Source organism: Pinus tabuliformis, chromosome 1_1 (genome assembly GCF_031772625.1).
Source record: "Pinus tabuliformis cultivar Carrire ecotype Pingquan chromosome 1_1, CPIR1, whole genome shotgun sequence".
Lineage (NCBI taxonomy): Eukaryota > Viridiplantae > Streptophyta > Pinopsida > Pinales > Pinaceae > Pinus > Pinus tabuliformis.
The window spans coordinates 711,825,937-711,837,658 of NC_142297.1; the positions used below are offsets into that span (position 1 = coordinate 711,825,937).

Here is an 11,722-nt window from a genome sequence, read left to right on the forward strand (position 1 = left end):
GCTCCGACGCTTGCATGTCGGGGATCGATCCTTACACCTTTGCTTGTTTTCTGCATAATATCTTTGTTTTTTGCATACCATCTTTGAGTTTACGTTTTACTCCTTCCTCACTCTCCACGCATAGAAAGATAGAGACAACGAAGTTGAGACATAATGAGTCAAAACCACAGTGAAAGAAAGAAAAAAACAACGAAATTGAGACGAAATGGAAGACAAAAAAACAATGAAATTAAGACAAAATGAAAGACAACCAAAACAATGAAGTTGAAATGAAATGAGCCAGAGCCATGAGTAAGAAGAAAAAAAAACAACAAAATTGAAACAAAACGAAAGACAATATAAAAAACAGCAATGAAAGAGAACCACAAACACTAATAATAGAAAACACAAAATGCTTGGCTTTTTGAGCTTTCCACGTTCCTTTGCATAGCTACTTCCTAGTTTTTAAAATCACCAAAAGTTTATAGAAATAAAGTCGACCGAATGTGGGAAAAATGATCCCTGTTTGGGTGTAATCTAACCGTTTAAATCTTTTGTCCGTTCAGTCTGTCAGCGGTGTGTCAGCGTAAAAGCTGGGAGCGGGAGCGGCAGCTTGGGTATTGTGCGGAGAAGAAGCCAGGATAAAAGGTTCTTGAACTGGGGTTGGATTCCAATTCCTATTTATATCTATTAATATAAATAGGTATTCTCGTTCTTCAATTTATATAAATGGAATTCCAATTCTCGTTCTTGGACTCATATTTATATATAACAGGAGAGCTTTCGATTTCCTCTTAAATGCATATTATGATGCTCATGGAGGGGAGGGTCTCGGGAACGTTGATAGCTCTATTTGTGTTGATACATGTTATGTTACTCATGGAGGGACTCAGGATGGAGTTGATGGCTTTACTTGTGCCGCTCAACCTCCGCACGTGCGCACAGACAGGTAAAATCCGCCATGTTATTTGCTCGTACCACGATAGTTTGCGGTGTGGGTGAAAAGCAGGAAAAAAAGGTTTTCATTTGGGGTCAGGATTCGAACTCTGGCGGTTGATTTCCAACTTAAATCTAAAACGTAAACACAATGAGCCTGCGGGTATGATTTTCTTCCAGTCGATATCGTGAGAGACACGACAGTCTTGACATACTGGAATTATTTAGGATTGGACGTCTCTATTTGTGCTGCTTGCTGGACGTATGTATTGACAGGTAAAATAAATGGACAACCCAAATTAATATTGTTGAAATTCGTCTTTAAATTAATCATTTGCTTACCATTGTCCGTTTCAATTCTCTGTCAACAAAGGTCATGGATTGAAGCATACCAGACGATGGATGTAGGCTACACCCTTTTGGCCTGAACCAGGTTACAATTCTTTTAATTCTTTGCAAAAACAAGCGCCCTATGATCTAGGCGCCAGTGATGGCAAATTTTTGTGGGCAAGTGCAACCCTGTTGGGATTTGAACTCTGGTTATTGGTTTCCCACGTAAAGCTAAAACGCAAATACGACAGCATGCTTTTATGATTCTTTGGGAGATAGGGATCTAGAGAGCTCCAAGGGAGGGAGGGAGAGCATTTGATCGGTGTTTTGTACGTGCATACGTATATTGACAGGTAAAATTAATGTGACACCAAATTAATATTGCTAAAGTTTATTTCCAACCCACTATCGTGTTTTTTTCCCATTTTCTTACTTTGCTTGCATTCAATGGCCGACCAACAAAGTTTATGGATCGCATTGTGCGACATTTTTAGTATATGAAAGGCTTCCATTATATATTCAAATGCGTCCAAATGTAATGCTATGTTTTAATGCTTTGTAGAGACAACCGCCCCGAAATATTTGTAGGTTTGTTTTGGGATTGTTTTTTGGGCCAAAAAAGTTCATGGATTACAGCGTGGAAAACCATCTCTAATACATTAAACGCTCCCAACAAATTAATATAGATTTTAAAGATTTGATTATAAATTGAAATGCCTAGAATGTAATAAATATTTTCTGATGCTTTGAAACAAACGTATCCTTACTGCCCTGTGCCATTTTTTGGTAAATATTTGTGCGTGAGCTCCTCTACAACCACTGCAAACTCTATTACTCCATCATTTGACTAATCATGGGATACACAGCCATAAATTTAATTACAGGACGACTCAATTTAGGAAAGCTTACTTTGCAAGCCTGAGATACATTTCTTTCGCATTTTCTTTTGCAAAGGTAAACCTCGTTTCACTGCCGTAATTAATTGCAGGAGGACACTCTATTTCAGAAATCTTACGTTGCAAACCTAATATATATTTCTTCGGCATTTTCTTTTGCAAAGGTAAACCTCGTTTCAGTTGTTAGGATGAACATAGCATTTAAAAAATAACAAGTCATTTCCGTTTCATTCATCGATATTTTCATGAAATCAATGTATTTGATGTTTAAAGATAAAATCAAACTATACATAGTCAATGGATTACAATGTGCGAGGAGATTTCTAATACATATCAATTAAAGATCTAGACGCCTGTAAAATTTACATGTAATATATATGTAAAATTTACATGTAATATATATATATATATATATATCCTGGCTGACCTGTGCCTATCTTTTGGCAAATATCTGTGGCTGAATAGATAGTAAAATCCTCAACAACCGCTGCAAACTCCATTACTCCATCATTTAACTTATGGGATACATTTCTGCGATATTTTCTTTTGCAAGGGTAAACCTCGTTCCATTCCTTGTGATGGCCGCAACATTTAGCTATTAGCTTTTTAATAATTTCAAATATAGTCAGACTCTATTTAGGAATTTAGTGATCCTGGCTTCCCATGAAAAAAACACTATAGTTGAGATTTCAAGATGAAGTCAAAGTATCCATAACAGTGTTGAATCAACACTCCAGAGGACCACGTTACTCAGCTGTTCCTGCAAATATAATAATTTTCTTCTAATTTTTTTGGGGAAACAAACACATCCTTGACCTATGCCATCTTTTGGCAAATATCTGTGGCTGAATAGATACTAAAATTCTCTACAACCTTTGCAAACTCCATTACTCCATCATATGACTAAACACTGGATACATTTCTGCCATATTTTCTTATGCAAGCATAAACCTCGTTCCATGCCTTATGATGGCCACAACATTTAGGTATTCGTTTTTGATAATTTCGAAATATAGGAAGACTCTATTTAGGAATTTAGTGAGTAATTTCTTATTCAATCAGTATATTTGATATTTTCTTCTAATTTTTTGCAGAAACAAACACATCCTCGCTGAACTGTGCTATCTTTTGGCAAATATCTATCGCTGAATAGATAGTAAAATCCTCTACAACCGCTGCAAACTCCATTACATCATTTGACTAAACATGGGATACACTTTGCCATATTTTCTTGTGCAAAGGTAAACCACGTTCCATGCCTTGTGATTTCCACATTTAGATATTGGTTTTTTAATGATTTAGAAATATAGGAAGACTCTATTTAGGAATTTAGTGAGTAATTTTATATTCATTTCTTCCCATTAAAAAAACAGTATACTTGATATTCAAGATGAAATCACAGTATAGATAACAGTGTTGAATCAACACTCCAGAGGACCACGTTAATCAGCTGCTCCTGCAAATATAATCACAGCTGTTCCTGCAAATATAATAATTTTTTTTCTAATCTTTTTGTGGAAACAAACACATCCTCGCTGACCTGTGCTATCAGTCGCTGAATAGATAGTAAAATCCGCTACAACCGCTGCAAACTCCATTACTCCGTCATTTGACTAAACATGGGATACATTTCTGCCATATTTTATTTTGCAAAGGTAAACCTCGTTCTATGCCTTGTGATGGCCACAACATTTACGTATTTCTTTTCAATAATTTTGAAATATAGGAAGACTCTAGTTAGGAATTTAGTGAGTAATTTTTTATTCATTTCTTCCTATGAAAAAAATCTCAGTATATTTGATATTTCAAGATGAAATCAAAGTATACATAACATAGTGTTAATCAACACTCCAGAGGACCACGTTACTCAGTTGTTCCAAAAAAAAGTCAGAAAATACCCCTTCCCTGAGGTTATTAATGTCTATTATAGGCATCGTGAAAAAACTGGTCTTTTAGCCATTCTAAGAATATATCAGCGACAAACATTACAACCAATAAATGAAACTAAATAAACCGTTTAGGATTAGCTTCGGGAATTTCATTTCATAAAGTCCGATGCTTCTTAGGATTTTCATAACTTTCAGAAAATGTATGTGATCTCGTCGGATAGAAAACGATTTTCATTGGTTATATCTCTGAGAACCTTCATGAAGTAGCAATGCTTGTTTTGATAATCTATCTGCAGATTCCTCTTGTTTCCCTGTAAACATGACTGCAAGATAGACCATCAAAGGAACATTTTGATTCTTTGATATTTCACTGGGAGGAGGAGAATATTTTCCAGATTTCATTTGGCCAGTTGACCAATTTGCTATCCCCATAGACATGTAGGTTTCTAACTCACTTTTAGGCTGCTAACTTTGATGAAATTCACAAAGCACATAGTTCTGATTTGTTAGTGGTTCCTTGTCCCAATGCTGCTTTAAAGGAAATTATTTTAGTTTTGGATAGAAATAAGATATCTCTTGAACCACAATTGCCTAAAGGGATCTGGCATACTCCATCAAAGAATCCCCCATGGCTCGGAGAATTCAATATCAAGTTGATTAAATTGTTTGACAATTTTTTCCTTTCATATAGAAACCCAAACACTATCATAAACATACCTCATCTGGAAACAAGCTTGTATTAGGATGATGTCTTTGCCTTCAAAGATCATGCCTTTTCTATCCAAGCAGAATGTCCAATCAACGATACAGGGTAGTGCTCTATGTTCTATAACTTTTTTGTTCTTTCACTAGTTCTGAAAACATTCTAGGGTATACCCTGACTCTCATTTCCCATCTTCACTTGCTGATTTCAACTCTTCACTCCATACTTTTCTTTAAAAGGGGCAGTGAACTAACAGATGGTCCATAGATTTTTCATTAGTTTTGCACAAAATGCATCTATTGGGGCATTCTCTAGTTTTTCTTTTATAGTTGTCTCATGTGAGAATTTTATTGGAGATGGCTAGGTAGAAGAAGATTCTAGTTTTTAAAGGGCATCTCACCTTCTAAATAGTCGTCCACAACCCTGGTTCCACGTCTTTATGCTAACCTGATATCCTAACTTATCAGTGAAGTCACTAGTGTATTATTCTTGAACCAAACAATCTCATCTTCTAATTTTATTTTATTCCACTTAATTTGAGTATGTGAATGTCATGATTACATTCTTTAGCTAGCTCTCCTTGAATACCTCTGAAGATTTGATTTCCAACCTTGACTCCATTTTGAATTCACCTTTGGGCCAGCTGCAACAAACACTGTAGATCTCCTTTCTATGGAGAAAGTCAATAAGAGGATATGATAGCCTTGAAGATTTTATACATCCTAGCTAGGGATCCTCCCCTAGTCTTGAAGATTTTGAAGATTGCCTCTCCCTATTTTCCAGACTAGCCACAGGAGGAAATACTCTAACAGTATAACCTCTGCTTTCCAGAAAATTGAATCCTATCCATATCCTTTAATCTATTTTCTTTTTCTCTATTCTACTAAGCCTATACTAATCTATTTTCCCAACATTATTTTGTCAGGACCCCTTCACCGTATCAATCTCCACAACCATTTTGTTGTTAGAGCTTATCCAAATAGGTGAATATTCTTTATACCTGAACCAGCATCTTCTTTTGGACTGACCAAGCGTTTCCATTTTACTGGGGGAATTCCCTACTTTTTCTATCTAGAGAAGGTTAAAGCACCTTTTCTTAATCTTCTCCAGAATGTCTTTTGGTATATGGGCTATTGATAACCTATACACTGGAATCCCATCTAGAACAGACTTTACAAGTACTAGTTTTCCTCTTATGGACCATGATTTGTAACACTAGTTAGTAACTCTTTTCTCTATCTTCTCATACAACCATAACTAGTCTTTGAACCTATACTCATTTGGTTTAAGTGGAATCTAAGATTTTCTACTCCGGCATTGTCTTTCCCTTTCAACCTCTAACCATTGAAAGTATTGAAGATTTATTAAAGTTACCTCCATTTCGGTTTCCTTTTCGTACAAAGCTACGATCTCTTTGTACTTATCTGCTTCCCTGAGACTCCCAACTCTAAATAGAATGACAGCACTCGAACAACAAGTGTGACAATGAAATTGGATTCCTCATTCTTATTCCTTTGATGGAGTCTTCTCTTTTGTGGGATAATATCATTCTGCTCAAATATTTTGTCACCATAAAAAAATAAGGCATCATTGAGCATCCCTGTGTTAAGCCTCTCGATGCATGAAAGAATCTAGAGGTTGATCCATTGATTAATGCGATAAAAGTGTAGAGATTAAGCACTTGTTGATCCAGTTCACCATTTGAATGCACATTCATATGTGAACTAGGGTTAGCCTTAAGTACATCTGATTAACCTTATAAAAAGCTTCAACGAAAATGAGTTTCATCACTATAGCTAGAATTCTTCCTTATCTTTATTCAGTGTAATCCTTGTATGGTGCCTACAACATCATGGATTTGTCTATTTTAAGGGAACCCAAATTGTTCTTCTGGAATAACTCAGGAGATAATTCTTTTGAGTCTGCTTGCAATGGTTTTTGTGATAATTTTGTCAACTGTATTACACAGAGATGGGCTTGTAGTCTTATAGAGGTTCAGGGTCATTTCTTTTTGGAGTTATTCATTTGAATGTAGCATTTATATTGCCAAGCACTTTCCTAGATTTTCTAGACTTGTGAACCACCTTCACTGTTCAGTGTTCACTAAGTCTTCATCTATCAAATTATAAATTTTGTAGTCCAGCCATTTGGACCTATATTTTTTTTTTGCTTTGTGAAAGGAATGGAGAACTTGATTTATTGCTTCTTTTGTTACCTTAGCATTAAGCATTCAGTTTATTGTTCATCTATAAGTCTGGGAAAGAAAGATGCCAGCTTAAGAATTTCTACTATGTTGCAGCCTAGAGGGTCTTGGAATAGTGTCTTGAAATAATTGACACTTTCTTTTGCTATATTTTGAAAATTTCAGGTTTCCAATGCATCTATTTTCCTGATATCCCATACAGTATTGATGACTTTTTCCAGGTTTGGCAAAATTCTGATTTTTTTGTATTTTCGTCTTTCTTTGCCAACCATATGGCCCTGCTCTTCGGCCTCCATACTACTTTTTTTTCTAACAATATTCTTTTAGTTTCTTCCAACCTCTTCAACTTGAGCTTTTCTTCATCAGAGAAGATGCCTTCTTTGGGTCCACTGTTGTGAAATAATGGTTTGATATGAATTTCAGTGTCTACCAATTCACTTTAGGCTTCCTAAGCTTTCTTTCTTGCCGATTCTACCACTACTTTCTTTACCAGTTTAAAATTTTATGTGAATTGAAAGATAGCTGTTTCTTCAATATTTGGTTCATATTTTTGCCATTCTGATGTGACTAGATTTTGGAAACCCTAGATTATTGAATTTGAAGGGGACAGGAGGCTTATGGTCATCTTTTTCTACTTGTAACAGCATGGGGAGATGATCTGATCTTCCTCTCTTCCCCCTCCTAGTACTTAATTCTATCTTCTTCTTCAGGAACTCTTTCTGCCACTAGGAAGCTATCCAACCACTTTGACAAAAACCAGATTTAAATTTAAGACCTAATCTATATATAAATATCCTTTCCCAGTATTATAAAACAGTGATAAAACAAGGCTAGAATTAGTAAATAAATCAAGGTTTTAGCTCAAGAAATCAGAGATTTGCTTTTACAATCAGCTAGTCCAACTTAGGATATGTATTTGAAGCACAAATGACTTAAAACTCGCGGTGTGTTTAAGTGTTCTTATTGCTGTCATTTCCAAATTGCTTAGAACAGAAAATAAATATTGAATCTTTCGTATTTTTGGTTGGTTGGGAGGGAAAGGCAATGCCTTAATCTGTTTGGGCTCATGGGGTAAAATTAGTGTAGAAAATTAATGATCTGCACCCTAACTCCAGTGTACAATTTTGCATGTGTTCATTTGACCCAACCCACATGTTTTGTCATGCTGATATAAATTTCAGAATGCATTATTTGTAAACATTCAAAGAGTATTTCTACTATTTAACACATTTCCTATCAGTTGTAATTAATGCTAAATTTATGCAAGCATTCAAGCATGAGAGACACTTATTTTTGGTCAAGGTGACCCTGGAAAAGCCCCACAGCCTTTTGGGGAAAACCGGTTTTCAAAGGACGATTTTATTGCTTGAGTACATAAAAATTTAAACATAGTACTTATCTCCCTTCAGTGGAAGTGTTCATTGCAAATCTGGAAAATTGTGACCACTGATATTTTTCAGATTTTCACAATTTGAAGTGCCCAGAATTTTCTGCACTTTTCCACAGCCCAGCTACTAGGTTTTTGTGCTCAGAAATTAGCCTCGAAATTTGTGCTGCAACAGCCTCAATTTCTGTGCCCAAAACACCCTCGAAATTTATGCATAAACAACCTTGATTTCTGCGATGAATGTCTCGATTTCTGTGCCCAGACTGCCTTCAAATTAATGTTGTCGATAACCTCAAAATCTGCACTGGAAGTGACTGAAGATGCCCTTGAAATTCGTGCCAGGTGACAGCAGAGACCCTCTTTGAAAATCATGCTGGACAGACCCTCGAAATTTAGGCTGCTGTTTGCCTTGATTTATGCACTGATTGTCCCTCGATTTTTGTGCTCCTCTCCTTGGAAATTGTGCCTCCCTTTGGCTGCCTCCTCCTGGAAATTCGAGCTCTTCTTGTCAATCTACAAATTCTCCTTCAAGTTCTTCTCTCCTCTTCTCCTCTTGCTCCCTCAAGTATGAAGTGAAGATTGAGCCTCCCTTTTCTCCTTTTGTCTTTAGAAAAGATTGAATCCCTAACCCTAGGATTCAATGGTTGAGATTTAATCTCCAAATCTCAAGATGTGTGGTTGAGATTACTTTTCACAAATGACCTCCCTCACATATTGGCCCCATTACTTAAAAGTCCCCTAGTACCTTTTCAAGTTGTATATTTTTTCTATTTTTCTCATAAAGTGATTTTCTCAACTCACTTTAATATTAGAAAAGTGAACTATGTACTTTACACATAAAGTCACTTTATAAAGTACAAGTGACTTTAATATTAGGAAAAGTACACGGTACACCACTTTTAAGTATCTCTTCCACCCATGACAGAAATATAACTCATAAATGTCACCAAGACAAAAGTCCTTAATGTGTCTACTTGGCTAAAAGAGATAAATGCCTAGTAACACCTCTCTTTGGTATTATTTTCAACAATTAGTCTCTTACCGAAGAAGGTGTTGCTCACCACTCCCATCTTGTCTCTGAAAAAGATATGCTTGCCTCTTGGCAAAGACTTGGTGAGAATCTCTGCTACTTGCTCATCAGTAGATATATACTCAAGCTTCACAACCCCTCGCTGAACCCAGTCTCTGATGAAGTTCTATTTGATCTCTATATGTTTTGACCTATCGTGAAACACTGGATTCTCAAAGAGTTTAATACAACTCTGATTGTCACAGTAAATCGTAGTTGGTCTTTAACATTTGACCAAATAGTCGAGTAAGCATCTTGTGAAGCCATAATGCCTTGTATCCTGATTAACTGCCATGTACTCTGCCTCTGTGCTACTCAACGTCACTGACTTCTGTTTCCTACTGAACCATGACACAATTGCCAAGCCCAATGAGAAACAACATCCCGAAGTGCTCTTTAGGTCACTGACACTACCAACCCAATCTAAGTCTGTGCAACCAATCAATCTGACCCTATCACATTTGACATAGTCCAACCCATAATCCACTATACCCTGCAAGTATCTCAACACATGTTTTGCAACCACCCAGTGTACTCTCTTGGGCTCCATCATATACTGACTCAATGTATTGATTGCAAAACAAATATTCGATCTAGTATTGACCAAATACATCAACGAACCGATCAATTGACAATACAAAGTGGGATCCAACAACTAGGAATCAACATCATGCAGTTTCTTCCAGTTGGTGATGATAGGAGTAGCCATAGACCTGCAACCATCCATATGAAATCTCCTCAGTCTATCTCCTGCATACCTGCCCTGGCCCACAAAGATGTGCACATCCTCCTGCTAAACCTCCATCCCTAAGAAGTAATGCATCAACCCTATATCAGTCATATCAAACTTTGAAGCAAGATCTCTCTTGCAATGCTGGATGAGATTGTCCTCCCCTGTAATAAACAAGTCATCCACATATAGTACCAGAATGAGTGGATTGTCACCTACCAAAATAAAGTATAGGTTCAGATTTGCATCACTCTTCTGGAAACCCAGCTACTGCAAGTAGGCATCTATCCTCTTGTACTATGCCCTTGGTATTGCTTCAGTCCATACAACGTTTTCTTCGGCCTACACACATGAGACTCATTCCCATGCAACTCAAAGCCCTCAGGATGCTCAATTTACACCTCTTCTTGTATAACACCATCGAGAAAGGTGGTCTTTACATCAATCTGGTGAATCCTCCATTCCATCTCAACAGCTATAGATATCATTGCTCTAATGGAAGTATAAAAAGCAACCAGAGCAAAGGTCTCCTCATAGTGAACTCCCTCTACCTGTGAGAACCCCTGCGCCACAAACTAATCTTTGAACTTCTCAACGCTGCCATCTACAACATGATTGATCTTATAGAGCCACCTGGAACGCTGCCATCTATAACATGATTGATCTTGTAGAGCCACCTGGAAGTCACAACTCACTTCCCATCAGGACGTGGCTCTCCCTCCTCAAAACTAGCTGGCTTTGTCTTTACAACATTTGCCACGAAGCTGCCCAACCTCTTTGGCGGTCTTCTCTCCCTCATTGACCACTTGGGTCTCCCCCCTCTTGAACCTCCTTCAAGATATCTCGAAGCCATATTGGCTTCCTCTTCCCTGCAGTAGTCTCTTGTGGAGCTATGGGAAAATCCTCATTTGGTGCCTCTCCTCCTGGTGAGGAAGGCTCTAAACTAACCAAAGGTGATCTTGAACTCTGAGATATTGCTCCCGATGAACCTATAGCAGGTGATCCGATACTAGGCAAAGCTATGCTCTGTGAACCTGTCACCCCTGAAGAAGGTGAACCTCTTGATCCTGGTGTACCACCTGATGCTCTTGAAACCTGTGGTGTGGCCCCTTGCTGAGGAGCCTGCTGCTCTACCTGATCAATCTCCCGAGACCTCCTCAAAGCCTTCTTCTCCTCAAATCTCACATCCCGCCTCAAGACAATCTTCCTCTGTGCAGGAAGGTATATGCGGTAGGCTCTGCTGGTCTTGCTGTAACCCATCAGTATACCTCTCTCTGTCGTGGGTTCTTGCTTCGACCTCTTCTAATCAGGGATGTGTGAATATGTAAGACACCCAAAAATCCTGATGTGCCCAACTTCCGGCTTCTTGCCGGTATATATCTCCTCAGGAGTCTTGCTCCCCAAGACTCTGTGTGGGCTTCGGTTTTGCAAATGAACAACAGTGTTAACCTCCTTAGCCCACAAGAAGAAAGGTAAACTTTGATCATGCAACATTGCTCTAGCTGCAGCCACAATGGTCCTATTCTTCCTCTCTGCCACCCCATTTTGCTGAGGGTCATAAGGCACAATGAGCTCCCTCTTTATGCCGACACTCCCACAA

At 37.7% G+C, this 11,722-nt stretch overlaps 1 long non-coding RNA gene across 1 annotated transcript; it reads left to right on the plus strand.

Moving 5' to 3' along the window:
* Positions 1 to 762: 762 nt before the first annotated feature.
* LOC149215847 (uncharacterized) lies at positions 763 to 3,385 on the plus strand. The gene is made up of 3 exons (XR_016250494.1): positions 763 to 1,191; positions 1,289 to 1,598; positions 3,236 to 3,385. It is a non-coding gene; the product is annotated as an uncharacterized LOC149215847 (long non-coding RNA).
* The last annotated feature ends 8,337 nt before the right edge of the window (positions 3,386 to 11,722 follow it).